This window comes from Cupressus sempervirens, chromosome 10 (genome assembly GCF_028749045.1).
Source record: "Cupressus sempervirens isolate cs-2001-9-10 chromosome 10, ASM2874904v1, whole genome shotgun sequence".
Taxonomy (NCBI): domain Eukaryota; kingdom Viridiplantae; phylum Streptophyta; class Pinopsida; order Cupressales; family Cupressaceae; genus Cupressus; species Cupressus sempervirens.
Genome location: NC_143127.1, coordinates 632241457 through 632261525, shown reverse-complemented (window position 1 = coordinate 632261525; position 20069 = coordinate 632241457). Strand labels below are relative to the sequence as shown.

The window sequence follows — 20069 nt, the reverse complement described above, 5'->3', positions numbered from 1 at the left end:
TAAAATGTTGGATATATGTATGTATGTATATATATATATATATATATATATACACTAGTACATTTGAGCTCATTTTTTGACAATTATTGGTCAAAATTTTAACCCAATTTTAAACCAAATTTTGACCAAATTTGACCAACCAATTGGTCGAAAAAAATTTCGTCAAAATTTTGACCAACTTATTAGTTGGTCAAAAAATTCAAAATTGTTGGCATAATATCTACCAAGCATTGGTCAAAATTTTGACCAATGCTTAAAATTTTGACCAATGCTTGGTAGAAAACTGCCAAGCATTGATCAAAATTTTGACCAATGCTTGGTCAAATTTTTTTTGAGGCTCACACTTGTTGAGGTCCACTTCAACAATGGCCCTTCCTATGAAATTGCTATCTAAAACCTTTATAATGAGATAATGTGTTATGAGCTCTTCATCAAGAGATAGGGAAGAGAATTCAATAATAGAGGCTCTTAACTTTAGTTACAGTCATGATATGGGTGATGCACAACTGCCTCCTAGATTCATGTTCCATCCCACTGATGAAGAGCTCATAACACATTATCTCATTAGAAAGGTTTTAGACAGCAATTTTATAGGAAGGGTCATTGTTGAAGTGGACCTCAACAAGTGTGAGCCTCAGGCTGGGTTCAATTCCCTCCTTTATTATCCACTATGCATATAATAAGAAACTTATCAATGGCAACTATCCTCACCCTCCTTATGAATGTATCTTTGCTAATTATTCCTGCTTGACAATTATAGGTAGCGTATAGATCTAGTCTTATGTGCATTTTCTCTTGAAACTATAACACTACCTCAATGATAATAGAAACTCTGATAAACAATGATCTCTCTTGTACACATTGTATTGATGTCCCAATAATTTTATTTTAGTCATGGGAAGAAACTTTCTGATGATAGATAGTAACTCCATAAATAGCATGTTCCCCGTGTTGGGATCTTGCACAGGTTCTCTTCTAGGTGCCTCTACCTTACATTGGTTTTCTTTGTTTGTGTTTGTGCATGGCTCCTAGAAACCAATTAAGAAAGTACATACTCAATAAGCCACCTATGGGAAATCTCTTACAAAAAAAAAGTATGTGACACATATTAATCAACATAATTATGAAATTAGACCATTTCAGATTACCATCTCATAAATAGAAAACCCATAGCTACATGAGCATCACTCCTCTCATTTTTGCAAACATTAGAAGTAGATTCTCTTGCTTCTAATCCATATGAACAAGGTGTAACATTCAAAACATGTTATTACTCTAGGTAAACAAAACATACAACTGCCCAAATTGTAGATTTCTTAGCATAATTGAGATGGTATTAAAAAGCATAATTCAATAATACCAAAATATTGGTGAGGAGGTTGTCAACTGTGGAGGCCCCAATGTAAGACCCACCAAGGAATCTATTGATGAAAGGGCATTCTGGCGTGGTAGTTCTGGTAATGCTACCTGGTTTGGTGGATTGTAAGAAATGTTGCCAAAAGAAAGTTGGTTGGTGGTTGTCATTTGTAAAGGTTGACCTCCATATTTTGTAATTGATCTCTCATTGAAACCAGAATTTGTTGAGACACCTAACAAATCTCAAGACATTTTAGCAAATCAAAATTTTTAGAAAACTTATGAACTAGTATGTGTAAATTCTAAATTTCAATGTATAAAAAAATTATATCACTTCATCTATGTCATCGGTTTTGTTGACCTACCACCTCCAGTCAACCCAGCCTTAGTTGAAGCTTGATTAGGTTGCATCCCAACTAGTTCAGAACTCCCTAAAGCTTGCTAGCTATAAGCATTAGCATATTATATGGTGTGCAAGGAAGATTCTTAGCAAGAACTACTACCTTTCTTGTTTGACTTTAGATTAAGCAATGCCTTCCCATCATATTCTACAATAGATTCTTTCTTCACTAATGCATCAATAGAAACCTACCACAACAATAGATGACATCATCATAAGTACATTCTATTCAATGTCCATGCATAAAACATGCTTCAATTTGCAAATAAAGATACCTTCTCAGAAGTAGAGAGTGGTTCAGCTGGATAATATTGTTGATTTGCAATAAGACCACTTAGTTCATAGACATTATTGAAGATAAGCCCAACATTTTGTCTCTCATCAGTGTAGTAGACATACAATTTTCCACTAAGGACACAAGTTTGTGCATGCTCTATTGTACTCTCCACATCTTGTTTGGCATACCACTTGTAAGGATCTGCATCAAATCCAGAAAATATTAGCTACAGCAAGAGAAAATATTCAAATGACATTCAAATCTAACTTGAAAAATCAAGAACTTACATTTTGTAACTTTTGAGGATCTCTGACCACAAGCCTTAGAAAGTCTTCAACCATGAAAATACTTGTTTTATTTAGTTTCTTGTTAAATGCTCCATCTTTTCCAATTTTATTTAGTCTCCATACATCATCATTGAATGCTGGGGGATAAAGTTTCTTATACACTAAGAGCAAACCAAAATTTAAATCAATTAATGAAAAAAAGATTCCAATTAATGCCTACTAGCTTTTATCTAACTAGCTACCCCTCAAATATTAACCATCAGATATTAATTATTTTTTTAATTTACTCTATGTAATCTAAGAAAAAAAGAAAAAATTGAAGGCAAATAACTCACATTCACCCCTATGATCTTTAACAATGAAGGCTTTTTTTTTAGCCTCACAAATACGAATGCCTTCATAGTAACTTGATGCAACTTTTAATCCAAGTTTGAACTTCCTACTCCTTATTCAACTTGAATTATCAGTAAAGATCAATTCTCCAATAGTACAAACACCTTCCTTTAATTTAATTTTCAAATCACCATTAAATAAAGGCCTCTTCCCGTCCTGCTCCTTGGCTTCATGACTCTCAAAATCCTCTTGTGCCCAATCATCTTCATCTTCATTGTTGAAGCCTCTTTCCAAGACTATAATATCTAATTTTTTGGATTCCTTGAGCCCTAATGTAACAATCCAATTTGTGTCTGCATCAAACAAAACAACATGAATAGCAGCACCCTACTCTCCCTCTACCCTTGTACCTATGAAAAGAGGGAGTGATAATCTTGTCTTGAAATGAAGTTGCAGGTTTCTTCCATCAGGACCTTCTATGAGTTTTGGAGAAGCCTTGCATTCAATTAATAGACATGTTAAATGTCAGCACAAATGAAATAAATGATCCAATTGAGCTTCATGAGCATTTCAATGGTTCTAGCCTCTAGGAAATATCCAAAAACTAAGTTTTTGGTTTTTTTTACAATTCCAAAATTTGTATTCTAGGAGGGCCTTGGGAAAAAATTTGGCCCTCTACTACTTCAGGAGGGGAATCCTCCTATAGGTCCATCTAGATCTCTAGGAATTCTTTCTATAAGTGAATATTCAAGAAACTAGTGGGCAATCTTATCTATCTTATCTATCTTACCATCACTAGACCTAATTTGAGCTATGTTGTGAGTTACAGATTCTAGATTCATGACAACATCCAAAAACAAAACATTGGACTCCCACAAAGTAGATGATGAGATATGTGAGAGGGGAACTTGAATTTTGCATTCTTTATGGTAGAAGAAAGGATCCTAGGTAGGTTGAGTTCAGAGATTCAAATTTGGTAGGTTGTGTTTTCAGCCTTGGTATGAGTGTAGTCACATTGAATAGTTATCTATAATAGAAACAAAGTATCAAGGAACTATTTAAGTAGCATGTGAGCCAATATGGCTTTGAAGGATGCTTACAAACATGCACATGTCCCCAGCAGGGCCTTCACGCTTGTTTTTTGACAATCAAGGGGTGCTAAACCTTGAGACAAGCATCCAATCTTGCACAAGCATACCAAAACTGTGGAGCTTCATTATCATTTCATATCATAACATGCATAAGATGGATTGATGTTGTTGCAATATCCTCCAACTAAGGATCAAACTAGAGACAATCTTACCAAGTCCTTGAGTCTTGACAAATTTGTAAAAATTTAGAATAAACTTGATATTGTCAGTAGATTGACCATTGAGGAAACTAAAGTAATATTGTAATATTAGTTTGTAATGGTCAATCAATTCATTATGATAGACTTTGGGAATATTCTTTTGTGGTTTTGAAATTAAGTTTTTATCCTTTGGTTTCTTAGTTATCAATCTTATCTCTTTTTAAGGAGACTTCTTTCCTTTGTTAATTTAAATATATTGGTAGAAATTATGTGTTTTAGATCTTTGTAATATCCAATGAACTCAATTTTCACCAAATACAATTCTTTATTTTAACTTTTTTTAATACCAAATAAATTCAATTTCCACCCAATGGACTAGGAGCTATGACCACACAAATTTTGGGTACCAATTTTAAATAGTTTCTAGCTTTTCTTTTTAATGTTGTAACTAATCCTTCCTAATCTTGTTGTCCATTTAAACTTCCAAGGAGGCAACATGTGGAAACTCTTTGGATTCTAACAAGAACCATAGTTTAGAAGTTCACTAAGTTTTTCTAGTAATGTACATATAGAATTTGAATCAACAAGGCAAAGTTGAAGACATGCATCTCTTCCACAAGGTTTGTCAATTTATATCTTAAAACTGTATCCTTGTAGCTACATGTGTCTTAAGACAATCCAAATATCAAAATAATAACAAAGTAATCATAAAATATATGATGTTATTTTGTAAGACATCATATTGTCCAATAGTTGCATAATTTTGATGTGACTTCCTAATTATAAAAGGAAAATGAAACTAAATATATTTACTGTAGAAATGTGCATGTATTCTATCAAACTGATGCTCTAATTCACCTGCCCATAGTCTACATCAACTCCATAAACAAAAGATGTGCCATGCTAAAGCAAGCAATCTATGAAGCCACCTATGGATAGACTAGAGTCTAATGCAACTTTTCTAGAAACATCAATATTTAATTGCTCAAGTGCTCCCTCCAACTTGTATCCTTCTCTGCCAATGGTTTTATTGTTATAAGGGTGTCTGATGTGAAGAGAAAATCCCATGGCATATATAATGAAAATATGTTGTCAACTACTACTAAAGTAAATAGTATTAAGGATAATCATGTACATACGTATTTTGGAACTTCAACAGTGATTTCAATGGAAGCCTTCTCTGAAATAAACATCCCAACCTTGCCTGCCACTTGCCCATCAACTAAAACCTTCCCTGCAAAAGACTAAATCCCAATAGAAATCAGGCAACCTAGACATGAACATGGATAAGATCAAATACGAATTACACATTCAAAAATAGTTAGAGTATAACATAAACCTAAGCTTCAACATGATAAGAGATCAAACATTAGAGATACAATCCTGGAATTAATAAATTGCTTCCTAATGGAATTTAACATAATTGTGCTTCACACAGGCGTCAAAGTCTTTGATAGCTTCCAAAGAAAGCTACCAGATCTCTTTTTAAAAATTCCAAGTATTAGTGCAAAGGACTAGAAAATATAAAGAGTGTAACCTACAACAAATATAGCTCCTTGACAAAAAAGTATATAGTAAGCAGTTTACTTTAAACATAAGCATCACTAGAATAACAAATTAAAAGTAATGCTTAGTGGATGTTGTAAATTTCTTTAAAAAATTTCTTGCTGTAAAATTTTAATGTGCATTGTTTTTCAAATATTTGATATAAGATCATTTTATCTTCCCAATATATTGATCTCTGTCCTTGAATATTATCCATACTTAGAATCAAAGATGTCAGATATTAAGTTTTTACCTCTAAGTATCCAAGATTGTATCATGGTTCTTGAGTACTATGGAAATCTTTGTACACACATCTCATCGAGTCTCTACTTCCTATATCCAGTAAAACCACACTTAAAAGTGATTCAAAAATCATGATCTCAAACTTCTCATTTTTGGAAAGAAAAAATCAGGCAACCTAGACATGAACATGGATAAGATCAAATACGAATTACACATTCAAAAATAGTTAGAGTATAACATAAACCTAAGCTTCAACATGATAAGAGATCAAACATTAGAGATACAATCCTGGAATTAATAAATTGCTTCCTAATGGAATTTAACATAATTGTGCTTCACACAGGCATCAAAGTCTTTGATAGCTTCCAAAGAAAGCTACTATATCTCTTTTAAAAATTCCAAGTATTAGTGCAAAGGACTAGAAAATATAAAGAGTGTAACCTACAACAAATATAGCTCCTTGACAAAAAATTATATAGTAAGCAGTTTACTTTAAACATAAGCATTACTAGAATAACAAATTAAAAGTAATGCTTAGTGGATGTTGTAAATTTCCTTAAAAAAATTCTTGCTGTAAAATTTTATGTGCATTGTTTTTCAAATATTTGATATAAGAGCATTTTATCTTCCCAATATATTGATCTTTGTCCTTGAATATTATCCACTCTTAGAATCGAAGATGTTAGATATTAAGTTTTTACCTCTAAGTATCCAAGATTGTATCATGGTTCTTGAGTACTATGGAAATATTTGTACACACATCTCATCGAGTCTCTACTTCCTATATCCAGTAAAACCACACTTAAAAGTGATTCAAAAATCATGATCTCAAACTTCTCATTTTTGGAAAGAAAAAATCAGGCAACCTAGACATGAACATGGATAAGATCAAATATGAATTACACATTCAAAAATAGTTAGAGTATAACATAAACCTAAGCTTCAACATGATAAGAGATCAAACATTAGAGATACAATCCTAGAATTAATAAATTTCTTCCTAATGGAATTTAACATAATTGTGCTTCACACAGGCGTTAAAGTCTTTGATAGCTTCCAAAGAAAGCTACCAGATCTCTTTTAAAAATTCCAAGTATTAGTGCAAAGGACTAGAAAATATAAAGAGTGTAACCTACAACAAATATAGCTCCTTGAAAAAAAAGTATATAGTAAGCAGTTTACTTTAAACATAAGCATCACTAGAATAACAAATTAAAAGTAATGCTTAGTGGATGTTGTAAATTTCTTTAAAAAATTTCTTGCTGTAAAATTTTATGTGCATTGTTTTTCAAATATTTGATATAAGAGCATTTTATCTTCCCAATATATTGATCTCTGTCCTTGAATATTGTCCACTCTTAGAATCGAAGATGTCAGATATTAAGTTTTTACCTCTAAGTATCCAAGATTGTATCATGGTTCTTGAGTACTATGGAAATCTTTGTACACACATCTCATCGAGTCTCTGCTTCCTATATCTAGTAAAACCACACTTAAAAGTGATTCAAAAATCATGATCTCAAACTTCTCATTTTTGGAAAGAAAAAATGAATTCGAGAATTGTGTAATCATGTACAAGAAAACTCACTTTGATTGACCAAATATTTTAAGCTTTAAAAATAATTGAATGAACACTTCCATATGTATGAGAGAAAATGCAAAGAAATAATGTAAACATAATAAAATAGATGAATCAAAAGGTGTGAATTATTTTACAAATAATAAAGCATATAGTGCTTCATAAGGAAATAAAGCACCTCGTGAATTTCACTTGCTTGTATTCATTAAATGAGCTACAATATATCATTAGAATAGCATGCAAATATTATGCCCTAGCTAAGATCTTTTAATTAGGAGAATGACATTGAGAAATACTAGTGGCCAACATAATTAATGCCTTACACTAAACAAATCTATATATGTGGTAAACAACACTAAATTAGTAGCCAATGATATCATGATAAGAAAATTGCTTCCCACAATGGGAAGACCGATTCTCTTGCATTAAAGGGTGACTTGTATTCTTCAAGCTATAGGTAGTTCTTACATTAAATTACACCAATCATCTCATACAGTCCTATATAATTGCAAGAGATGATTCTAAAACATGAGATTTCTTAGTAATTATATAGAATACATATATAGTACATGCCTCAATCTCCAAAATTAGTTTAGTGTCCTTGCTTAATCCTTTGTTTCTACAATTTGAAAAAGTACAAGCATCCATATTGCTAAAAGTAGCTGAGAGAACTTTTCAACAAGGTAATTAAAGAAATGGACCATGTTGCTCTTGCACCCATACAAACTTTAAAGATAGAAATAAGTTGTTTTCTATTACTAAGAAGTAATTGGGAAAAAAATTTAATGCATCAACAGATGATCAAAACAATATCATTATAAATAATATACAAATGTACAAAAAAAAATGTTTCTAACAAGAAACTGAAGATCATAAAAATGATCTTATATATTTACTTTCCTTTTGTGTAAAACTGAATGGCTATTTTATATGAAGGTTTTTAGACAACACTTTAGTTCTCATGTTCTTATGCTATCCATTGCTTCAGTAGCAAATACTTTCAACTGTGTTTGTATCCAAGGTCTTGACCAACTTTGGCCAGGTCTTCTACAAAAGCAAAAATCATTTATTCATTCTCCGCAGTAGCAATACCACCAACTTCAAATCGTGACTGCACAAAAACAACTGTTAATGCAAGTACAAGCACAAGGAAATCTGACATCACCTTCAGGTTCAAATATTAATGATGTGGAAAGCAGAAGACTTTAGATGCTTCTAAGTAGTAGGAATCCTATTGCTAGCAAGGATGGTCAACCAAACGTTGTTGGTGATATGACCTAGAATGTTGGATCTCCATTGCAGTCTACACGACCTGCTCCATTTACATCTACTCTCATCCTTTCCTTGTTTTATGTAATAAGCACAGATGGTGTTGATCATTATTTTTCAGTTATTGAACACTGTGTATTATGTTATGAGGAAAATATTTGCTACTAAATTGTGTTTGTATTTACCTAAACCGATAGGCAAGCATACCCTTAGGACAACATGATAATTTTCCAATGGCTATGTCATTCATAGCAAGACATGGTGGAGATAGGTTCATTCTTGATATTGTAAGGGGTACATATTCTACTCTTCAACAACAAGTAGAGACTAGCTCAAGTACACGGACAACTAATTCAACGAGTGGAAAAATAGAAGCTGCAGAGATTGTTAAAGAAAAGGTATGATTGGAAGGGACCATTTTGTTATAGTAATGAGAAATTTAGAAGAGAAAAATATACAAAGACTAGTCAATATTTTTAGAATAAAATAAAATATAAGTTAATTATAAGATATCTCATGAAGGTTGTATATGTTAGGTACTACTCTTACCTCATAAATACATTACACCATGTAGTAACTCAATTTTAATCATAACTTTATGTTATCTTAACATAATTCTTGCCATTTTCCTAAGCTAATGGTCTCTTCATTAACTTTTATTTCTTTTAGTTTTTTGATTAAATGCACCTATTGTGTGGGGTACCTGCACCTTTGTAATTTTTGCACATTGCTCAACTCATACCATGTTAGATTTTTTGGATAACTATTTTCTTATAAGCTATACAATTTCAATTTCATCAAATTTTAAACATTGCTTGAGAACTTTGATCTTTTGATTCATGTTTGAGCTTTAGTTTCTCTACATGGACTATTTCTAGTCTTTATTTAAGTTATCCTTTTAATTTGCACAATAGCCTATGATATATTGTATATCAAATTGGTATGTCAACTTTTTATTTATACCTTTAATCATCTATCTCTTTTAAGTTTTGGTATCTGTTAATCTGCAACTCTACCACACATAATTGACTCGATTGTTTTTGTGGTGGATAGTATTAGTGAAGTTTATAAGTTTTCAAAAATCTTCTGATAGAGTGATATTCTCTTGAATGATTCTTATTGTGATTCACTTATTCATTGATTAGGTCTAACTTGTAAGTTGTCAAATCATTTTTTTAAATTTCTCGTTAACTCTTTCACATTTTCTTGGAATATTTTTGTTCTATTGTGCATGTGTGTTGGAAGTACAAAATTCAGTTAGTTATAAAAAACTAGCAAGTTAGATTCAACATTTCCTTTGTTTGATATATTCTCTCTTAGTATATTGCATCCATTGGTCTATGGTTCTTAACTTAGTTATCATGAAATTGCAATATAAAAATAGGTACCTCATTCCCACAATTTCTAAGGACTAGATTTATATGTAGCATAAAGGAATTCTTATTCATGTATTTTTTAGCATAATCATAATTTGATGTAAACTACAAAATCAAAGAAACCAAAATAGCACACATACCTATAAATGCTTGGCCTAAACAAATGGATTTTCCTTAACCTCAACTTAATGTATAATGTTTCCTTTGACACAGAGTGTAAGAGAATCCATTAATGTTCTTTTGTAGAGCCTCTACCACACTCTTTCCACAACATCTCCTCAAAATTATCAAAAATAGAATGAATATTACAAAATTCACAAACTGATTGAAATATTTAAATACTCCAATTTATATCGATAACCTCAAATCTACTCTAAATCATTACAAGCTCCTCTAATACATAAAAACCCCAACAAGGAACTACAAAATCAAAGCATAGAAGAATATAATTCCCTTGCAAAATTCCAAAACAACCTAGAAATGTAGTACAAAACCAAAAGGAAATAGAAATAATCAAAATGACATGCATAATTGCAACTCTTATAGAGCCTCTGCCACATTCGATGAGATCACACAAGAGCCTGAACCCAAATACAAGTTGTATCTATATAGCACAATAGAGGTCGATAATATAGGTGCCCTATCTTAGTTATGGACTATGGAAGAACATGTCACATAGAGAATGGTCTCTTAGGATCAAAATGACCTATCCCTTAGGCATGAAATATCAAAAAGTGGGAGTAGAATTTAGATACTCTTAGTGAATAAGCACTAATTCGTATGTCATCACCTAACTGAATGCCTTGCTGATGTAAAATGATTTATGAAAGAATTAGACATTTTTGTTGGTTAAGAAAGAATGTTGCCGTAAAACTAAAGCCAAATCTCAGCAATAGAAGCCAACAACCACCACACCATAGTCTACTATAAAATCTCCAAATGTGGGTTTTTCCACAAGGGATCGCTCATTTGATATAGCTTTACTTAATGTGTTAATAATTTCATGTCTGGTTATAATAAAAGGGAATTTTGTTTCATTTATATTTTAGTACACATTACTAGCCTTCTAACACACAATTATTTCCCTTCTCACCTTCATGATGCATTAGACTATAATCTAAAACATTCTTACATTCTAAAGAAATCATTACAATCTCATTTATATGATCCATGAAAACCTATTCCACCTAATCTAAAATCTAGGTTTAATGGAAATGACACTTATAAACATAGATATACATCAGTTGCTCGATCAATCCCACTATTGACAGGTCTTTAGATTTTACCAATTAACAGTGAATTAAAGTAGCGGGACCTTTCAAAGCTAAGTAATATCAATCAATACAATTGGAATTCCTTTTTCATGGAATCTATGCCAATTGTAAACCTTAGTGGCTAATGGTACCTAGATTAGAGTTCCTTGCAAATTGGCTGAAGATTCCAAATTAGGTTCTGTGAACTTGAATTGTTGTTTCAAATTTTTTCTTATTTCCCTTAAGATGAGATACTTCTACAGATCTAGTTTTTCCCTATTATTTCTTTAAGATTGTAGTGCCATTGATATTATTTTAAATTGTTTGTAAAGACTATGGACTATGGACTATGGTAGAACATGTCCAACAGAGAACACATCCAAACTAAAACATAGAAAATAACAAGCTACAAATCCTCCAGCAAACAATTAACTCAAACCAAACAATTAACCTATTGGCTTTTTTTATTATTATCAGTCTTGGATCTTATATCTAGGTTGATTATTGATTTAATTGCATTATTTATTTTATTGGTCTAGACTGTTTCTATGAGGCAATATTTTCCCTTCCTAGTCATATTGGCTATTCTAATTGTGACTAGTATACTTCGGTAGTTGAACTGTCAAAGGAAAAAAGAATGCTCATGTGTTAGTTTTCTCATCAAGCAGCTCCTAATTTCTACTCCCTCCCTATTTTCATTTGCTAAGAAATAGTTGTTCCACAAAAGAAAAATATTTTTATATTAATCATGTAAAGAAAATTTACAGCAAGAATTGGAGTTGGGTTTTGAGCATGCAGGAAAGACAGATGCAAGGGAAGAATGGATGGACCTTATAGTATTCTCCTTTTTGAGAAAGATCATCCTGTCAAAGCACTCCTTAAGCAACATGAATGTAACAATGAATATTGAATCATTAAATCATGCAATTTAGCCTATCTTGTATTGAAATAAATTATGATCAAAGAATGGTTGCCTAAATTTTATGTGAGCACCAGAGTCCATTTGCCATTTTTCAACACAAAATAAAGTGAATAAAGAAAAACTTCAAAGCACATGAAAGTGAAGACCACAAGCCCTAAATCAGCCAAATGATAGAGGAGAATCCAAAGAAGGCAACAAAAAGACCTAGCTATAAAAAACCAGTGTTGAATATGTGAGACTCCATCGACATGTTTAAAGAATGGAATTTTGAATAATCCACATATTGTTAATTATTAAAACTAGATATAAAGACCATGTCCTTCTCCAAATTCAAAGTATCATTCTCAATACTATGCACATGCATAATCCAACAGGCCCTGCAATCTAATAATCATACAATTCTGCAAGAAATGCTTCACAGACAAGCTTACAAGATATGATGAAAATCAGACCCAAATTAAAAACCATGCCCACCATAAAGCTCTATTAACTTCAAATCACCATAGTAAAAACCATGCCTTGAACTTCAATTGAGAGCAATTATAGCTCCTGTGAGGGCATGTTAAAGAATAGAATGAAATAGGTCAAAATTTCCCTTTTTACATGATAAGCTCATGTTGGTCAAAATTTTGACCAACATGGGCATGGATTTTAAATAACACATATTTTTCCTTTTCCATATTCTAACCAATCTAAAACATTTTAATAGATGTTCAAAAATTTTGGTCTAAAAATGGGGTCAAATGTACTAGTGAAAGCCATTCAAAAACTCTGTAATAATTATGAAATCCTCCAACCTACCCTAAAGAATTTTTGGATCATTGTAAATTATTGGTGGATGACTATGAGGGAGGAGCAAAAATCAGGGGTACAATTTTTGACATGGGGTAAATAATTTGCTAAGAGATTGGAAGAGAGGTAATATCATTCCTTCAAATTATCAGAGATCCTTGTGGAGTTGATCCTCATGGAAAGGGCAACAAGGTAATTTGCATATTTTCCAAATGATTTACTACTTTATTAGACTCCCAATTCTAGTGAAGAGAAGCAATTTCTTCAAAACATTTACCCACAAGACAAGCCTCAGACATGATACCATGTAACTTCCAATCTTATAGCCTAACTATATTTCCATCTCAAGAACCTCTAATGCCACCCATAGCTCCCCTTCATTGTTGGACCTAGTCCCAAGAAAGAAAGAACTACCTTTGGCATACTGCATTTATCACAATAAAATAAAAGCTCCATCCAAATAAAGAAAGGTTTTGCTGCATCAAAATTTGACTTCAGTAACTCTCCAAAGATAGCCTCCAGGATGTCCCTAATCATTTAATTCAATGTTTGAATACCTAATCATTTAATTCAGCATTTGAATACCTCATTAACAGGTATATTATGACACTTAAATTAAATTTAGTAATACTCTATAAAGAATCCTATCTATTCACAACTCTATTTTGATGTGTGTGAAGCACATGCCATAAAAAAGATCTAAATGATTGTTGACCAGGGCATAGACTTATTTAAGTAGTTCTCAAAACTTTTCCCTATATGGGGAAAAGTAGTAAAATATTAACACCTAAGGCTGTCTTACTATTAAATTATATCCAATGAATACAAAATTATTATTTTCTTTTTTAAATGCAATACTTCAGGTTGGACAAGTAAGATGGAAATTTTATACCAATATCTTTGTATCAAATTAATTTTAAACTACCCTCTAAAATGTAAAATATGGAGAAAACAAATCACAAAATAAACATGGCTTAGTTAGATTAAATTACAATCCTGCACCATTGTAACATTATGGTGTCTTAAAGAAAATATAACTAATATTACTCATATTAAAATGGCTTTCATAGAACATATTAGAGTTCAAGAAAGAAAGATATTGGGTGGCTGGAATCTCATATGGAGGACACTATAGTTGTCTATATGAGAAATTTTTTTCGCTATATCCCATTAGCTATTGGTTTCAGGATGGATGGAGCTCAATATCATTATAGTGAATATTAAAAAGTTTAAGAAGACAATATATTAGGTTGCCAGTTCATGTTAATGTAGGCTATTGTAATATATCAAATCTATTAAGTATTGATTCCAATGTGGAGAGTTATTCATATTAATAGAACTAAAGAGGAGATAATATTAAGTTGTAGATACTGATTTCATCAAATCCTACTAGATATTTGATTTCAAGGTGGAAGACAACTTATGCAAAAGAAAATTACATATTATAACTTTACTTCGACTTACCCCCTAAGTATAGATTTTAGATAAAAGAAAATGTATTCTTACAAAGTTAAAAATTACCATCAAATCATGTTGCATTTGTGAAATTGATGTAGCTTGAATTGTAGCTTCCTTATCAATAGTGATACCAAAGATGCCAACGTTCTTCACCTACAACAAATCATTTGAGAAGGTCAACTAAAATTGTGTGTTGAGCATGTTTGTGCTACTAATTTATTAAACATATATAATAGGCCATGTTGTTTGACACTTTGTGATACCAGGTTCTTTTGAGAGGATATAAGATCCAATGGGATATAGGATAGATTAAGGAAAACATGCACAGACTAGCAGATCTAAAAATAAATATAGCCAGGAAAACACTTAAAGGAAATATTTTCAAACAACCCGACCCATTTCTTCATTCATTCAAATGTAAATCTTTTGTACAACAACCAAACATCTCTCAACTCAAAAAAAAACAATATAATAGTTCTTAGAGTTATTTAAATGACTAACAAGGTCTGACCTATACTTGTTATGCATGTTCATTCAACACTTCCCAACATAGACCAACATCTTTCACTACTCCCAACAATGTAGATAAACCAGCATTCATCAAATGCCAGTGCCAAGGTAATGTCATAATGTCATCTTTCTTCCCCCATAAGAAAATCCTATTTTCTGACTATATTCACCTAGACTATAACCTCCTTGACTTCTTGAATGCCCACATTCCACATAGAGTAAATTTAACTTTATTTCCCACTTTTTTCCCAAATTGATATAATATATGCATATATAACTCTACCGGTTGGTGCCAATATATTAAGTGTGTTAAATTTATAAATGAATAAATTAGAAATTAACTAAATGCCAAGGGAAACATTTAGTTAACCAATTTTTTGAAAATAAATGGTAGAACTTAAGGGAGGGGCATTACAACCTATAGAATGGTGGAAAACATGGAAGATAGATATGTATTCAATATTACAGAGCAATGGAAGATAGATATGTATTCAATGCTACAAAATAGTGGAAAACATGGATGTATCCAATCAAGAACAAGGACTTACCTACTATGGGAAAGATCAAGTTTCCTTCTTTTGCTAGCTTTTTTTGAACCTGAAACTGGAGCCTAGCCAATATACAACTTATAAGCTTCAGTAATATATTCAAGAGACCACTAAAATTAACATTTGTAATTATCCTCACTCATTTGTGTCCAAGGATTGAAAAGCATAGAAGTAGAGTACTATTGGCTTTATTATCCAAATTAAAGGAGACTATAGATTACCTCAATAAACTGAGCACAATAGCTTTGATAGCTACACTTATAGCTTTAGAAGTGTCTCCATAAATTGTAGAGACATCAACATAATGTGACAAGATTTCACCCTGATCCCTACAAAGTGCTCCCGTCTAGCTTGTAGGCAAACCAAGATATAAAATGAGCTCCCTATGAACACCCACAACATTTGGAGCATCTGGCTTGTGGAATCATGATCATCAGTAACTACATCATGATATGATACATAGGAATTCAAGTGTAGAGATTGGAAATATTTTAGGAAAAATCAACGAAACCCTTGCACCATGCTCTAGGTCCAGATCCTTCCCCTTCCTGTGTGCTCAATGAAATATTAATGAAATTGAAAATGATTTTTTATTTTAAATTTAAGCCTGTGTTGGTTGAAATTTCAACCAACATGGGCTTAGATTTAAGAAAAATGAAATTTTTCCTTCTATAGTCCGACCAACCTTTACCTTTTTAATTAATGGTCAAAAATTTTGGTAGAAAAATGAGGTCAAATGTAGTAGTGAGTGTGACTGGCACCTATCCATAGAACATTGGTTGGCTTAGACCTGGACCTCTAGGAGGGTATATAGGAAGATGAGTTGGCATAGCTTGTGCCATGCCAATCGGATTTCGCATTTGTGAGAATTGCACCTGCATAAAACAATCAAGAGATGCCAAATTAGTATGGCATTTCCACTAATAGAATACTAATAATTTCAACCAACCAAATAAATATTGTGAATCAATAATTCCTAGAGTCATACTAGTTATAGCAATATTTTGAGTAAGAAAATACATTCCAGTAATAAACACACATTTAGTAATCCAACAATTCCTAAATTTCTACCCAGACTTAGCCATCTAACCTACTAACTATATTATTAATACCCTTCCACCCCTTATAACCTCATGACCATTCTTTCCTACTCTTATCAGAAATAGTTCCATCAAGATAGCTCAAGTCCATGCTAAATGTCTTAATGATTGAGTTTCTATATATAGTTATCTTATTTTAGGGCACCAAAATGTGTTTTGTCCCCTCACACAAGTAAACAATCTATTAAAATATCCTAGATTTGTAATTATAAAGCTTTTTTTTGAACAAAATGCCACAATCAAATTGTGAACTAGAGAATAGTGCAAGGCCACATAGGAAATTACTTCCCACAAATACTATGATAAGAAAAGATAATGCTCACACACTACTTGAGATCTAAAATAGGACAAGCTTCAACAATACATTGCAATATATATATGGATCTTTTGGCATTGCTACTAAAATCATTTACCTTCTAGGTAAGAACATAAGTTTGTTTCAATATACAAATATTCAAAAGGAATTTCATATCAAAAAATAAAAGTAACAAAAAATAAATTAAATTGCAGTGCACTAGGAATAATATAGTACATAATGAGTACTAAACCTGAATTGGACAAAAGACTATACAATGGCTTCAATAAAATTGATACCACACCTAAACCATCACTTGTAGAAAGCTACTTGAAGATATGTCATACAAACCATCCTAGAGAACAACCTCTAATTTTAAAAAACTTTCACTTTTACTGGGTGAAGCTTTACTTTTTGCCTTGGCAAAGTCAACCAAGTCTTCAAACAACTTATCTTTATGTTTAACTTGTTTGCTGGAGTTAAAGATTGTTGTGTATATGCATCATTGTAAGTTCCATCATGAATGGAGATTTTTTGTGTCCTTGATATCAACTCATCATGTGTTGATTTACTGTAACAATGTGTAGATTGGCCAGAACCCAAAGCTTGTTGTTGCTGAAAAAACTGTTGTCTCTGATTGTGCTTTGCTGGAGGAGGGGGAATAACTATTATAACATTTCTATCATAAATGGGAGGTCCTTATAGATTATCTACACCTTGTGATGTATTTTGTGATTGCTCCACTTCCCAAGGAGCAAGAGGAAGGCTTTCAGAAGTCTTTTGTGTTGATGCCTTTGAATTCTATGATTATGGCCCATATAACAGAACTGATTATTATGAACTTAGAGACTACCCTACTAGACTTGACCATTGCAAACCTTGGCTAGATTTGTAAAAATATGACTCTGGGCCATGGTGTGGAAACATTTGGTATTCATTCTATTGTGTTGATGACATCCCTGAAGAGTAATCTCCATTTTGATATGGAGAATTTGATTGTGAATTCAAAGGATATAGCAAAGTTTGCTAAGAAAGAGATACTGGTAGTGAATGTGTGTATTTCTCATTGACTATGCTAGCTATTGGTGGAGTTGTAGCAGTTGGTGACTCGTAAGCATCACCACTGAGGAAATCCATTGTTTGCTAAGTTTTCTAGCTATGAGTATCAATATTTTTAAGTCTTGGTGGTGGGGGTATCAATGGGAGTTGACCCGTTCACTGATTCTTTTTAGTGTTATCAACTCTCTGATGAGCTTGCGCACTAGATCTTGACCTACAATGCATAAAATATTGTTATCTCTCTTTTGATTTTTCTATATAGAAACCTGTCAAATCATAGTACATGGATTTAATAGATGAAAGAAACTAGTTGAAAGAATTTGATGAGTAACTATATTAATTAAAAATTACACAAACCCATGGCATGTGCAAGAAATATTTTGGCAAAGCTTCTGCAGACACTTTCAAAAATACTAAATTATCAATTGTTTAAATCAACAATCACATTTCTATAAGAATTTTCCATCCACAAATAAGCTACTTGTGAGAAAGTTGTGTTAAATTATCCTCAATCTCATCTTCCTCATGGTTGACACTAACAAAAGGAGCTGCATGAGTTGATGTTCTTTTTCACATAATAGGAGACCCTGTAGTAATGGAGTCATGTTTCCCTAGCACACAATCCAATTCATCATTCAATGCAAGACCCTAACCAAGAAGCTCCTTGTCCTTGCATTAAATTTGAAATAAAGGTGAACTAGCTAGATAATGGGCTAATAAAACATGCTTTATTGCTAGTGAGAAGCATTAAAAACTATATTAATGGTATGTTAGCCTGCACACCCAGATTTTGGGTTAGTTCAACCATGGAGATTCTGAGAGTCCTATCAAATGGGTCATACTAGACAACCCCTCTATTCTACAAACCTCAATGGGTGGTCCACATTGACTATCCAAGCAACTGCCTCCTCCAAAAATTGGCATAGTAGATGCCTATGTACCAATTTTTGGTGCCTTCTACATTAAAGAAACCTATTTTGAAGATATTGGTTTAAACCTTGGTTTGGTTGCCTTCCAGGATTTCTTCCACATATATGGCATCTTCTACCACTTTGGAGGTGTTGATTTAAGCAACCCTGTGCAAAAGCTGTGTAAAACTTACAACACACACATTCAACACTACCTCAAATTTTGAGGTTGTTACACCGAAGAAACCAAAGTATGTCTTGTATTGCCATTAGACATAACTATGAAAATTAGTTACTCCATGGAATTTGAAATGCATTTACCTTGGCAGATTACATGACCTTTTTGCAGATTGATTACCTTGACAATAAATTAGTTTTTTCAATGTTAATTATGTAAAAGCTCTTGTGCCAAATTTTAACTTGACATCTTATTTATTTATTTATTTATTTATTTATTCTAGCTTGACAGTTTAGGCACCAAAAGGTGAAAGGTATAAGGAAACGATACAAAATTATAACAAACACCCCTTTGCACAACAATAAAAATATAGTAGAGCAATGAACTTTATAAGTTAGATGATAAATCAAACATAAGAATAAGAGCAAAGTGTGCCACATACACTCAATCAAGTACAATAAAGTTTTTACTGAAAGAAAAATATTTTAAAAACTAAGGAAAATATCATTTTACCCATGATAATCTTCTGAAGACCCTTCTGAAGACCCATATGATGCTGATTACTAATTTTATTGTTTAAACATTACACAATAAATATCTATCATTACAATAAGTTTGGCATTCACATTGAGGTAGCATTTTTTTCACAACAATTTAATTTTTCATATGAAATTATGTAGAATCCAAAATTAATTGAATCCCAATTTTTTAACAAATCTATCTACCAAACCCTATAACCCAAACTAGAATTGGTGTCTCTGATGAAAGTTAGCACTTAAAATGATTACAATGTTTCAACATAATAATTTACAAAGGACTTCCCAGTATTTTAGAGTTTTCACTCATTTCAAAAAGAATTTACCAAATTCATCTTAGAACTAAAACAATGGATTCCAAATGAAGATCATAAATAGAAAATGTATCTTACAAAGTTGTATTGACAAGATGCATCGCATGCTACTTGTAAGTACAACATTGTCCAACAAGATATATAATCACTTCCAGCTTTAAACCCTACATATTGTAGCTATTCTAGTAGATTTGAAGCATTGATTGGAAGCATGGTGGTTGTTTCATGTCCTTGGTTGGG

The 20069-nt window shown here is 32.1% G+C and overlaps 1 pseudogene; it reads right to left on the bottom strand.

Moving 5' to 3' along the window:
* Positions 1–1842: 1842 nt before the first annotated feature.
* LOC149535425 (calmodulin-binding protein 60 D-like) lies at positions 1843–17971 on the bottom strand (annotated as a pseudogene).
* Positions 17972–20069: the final 2098 nt, after the last annotated feature.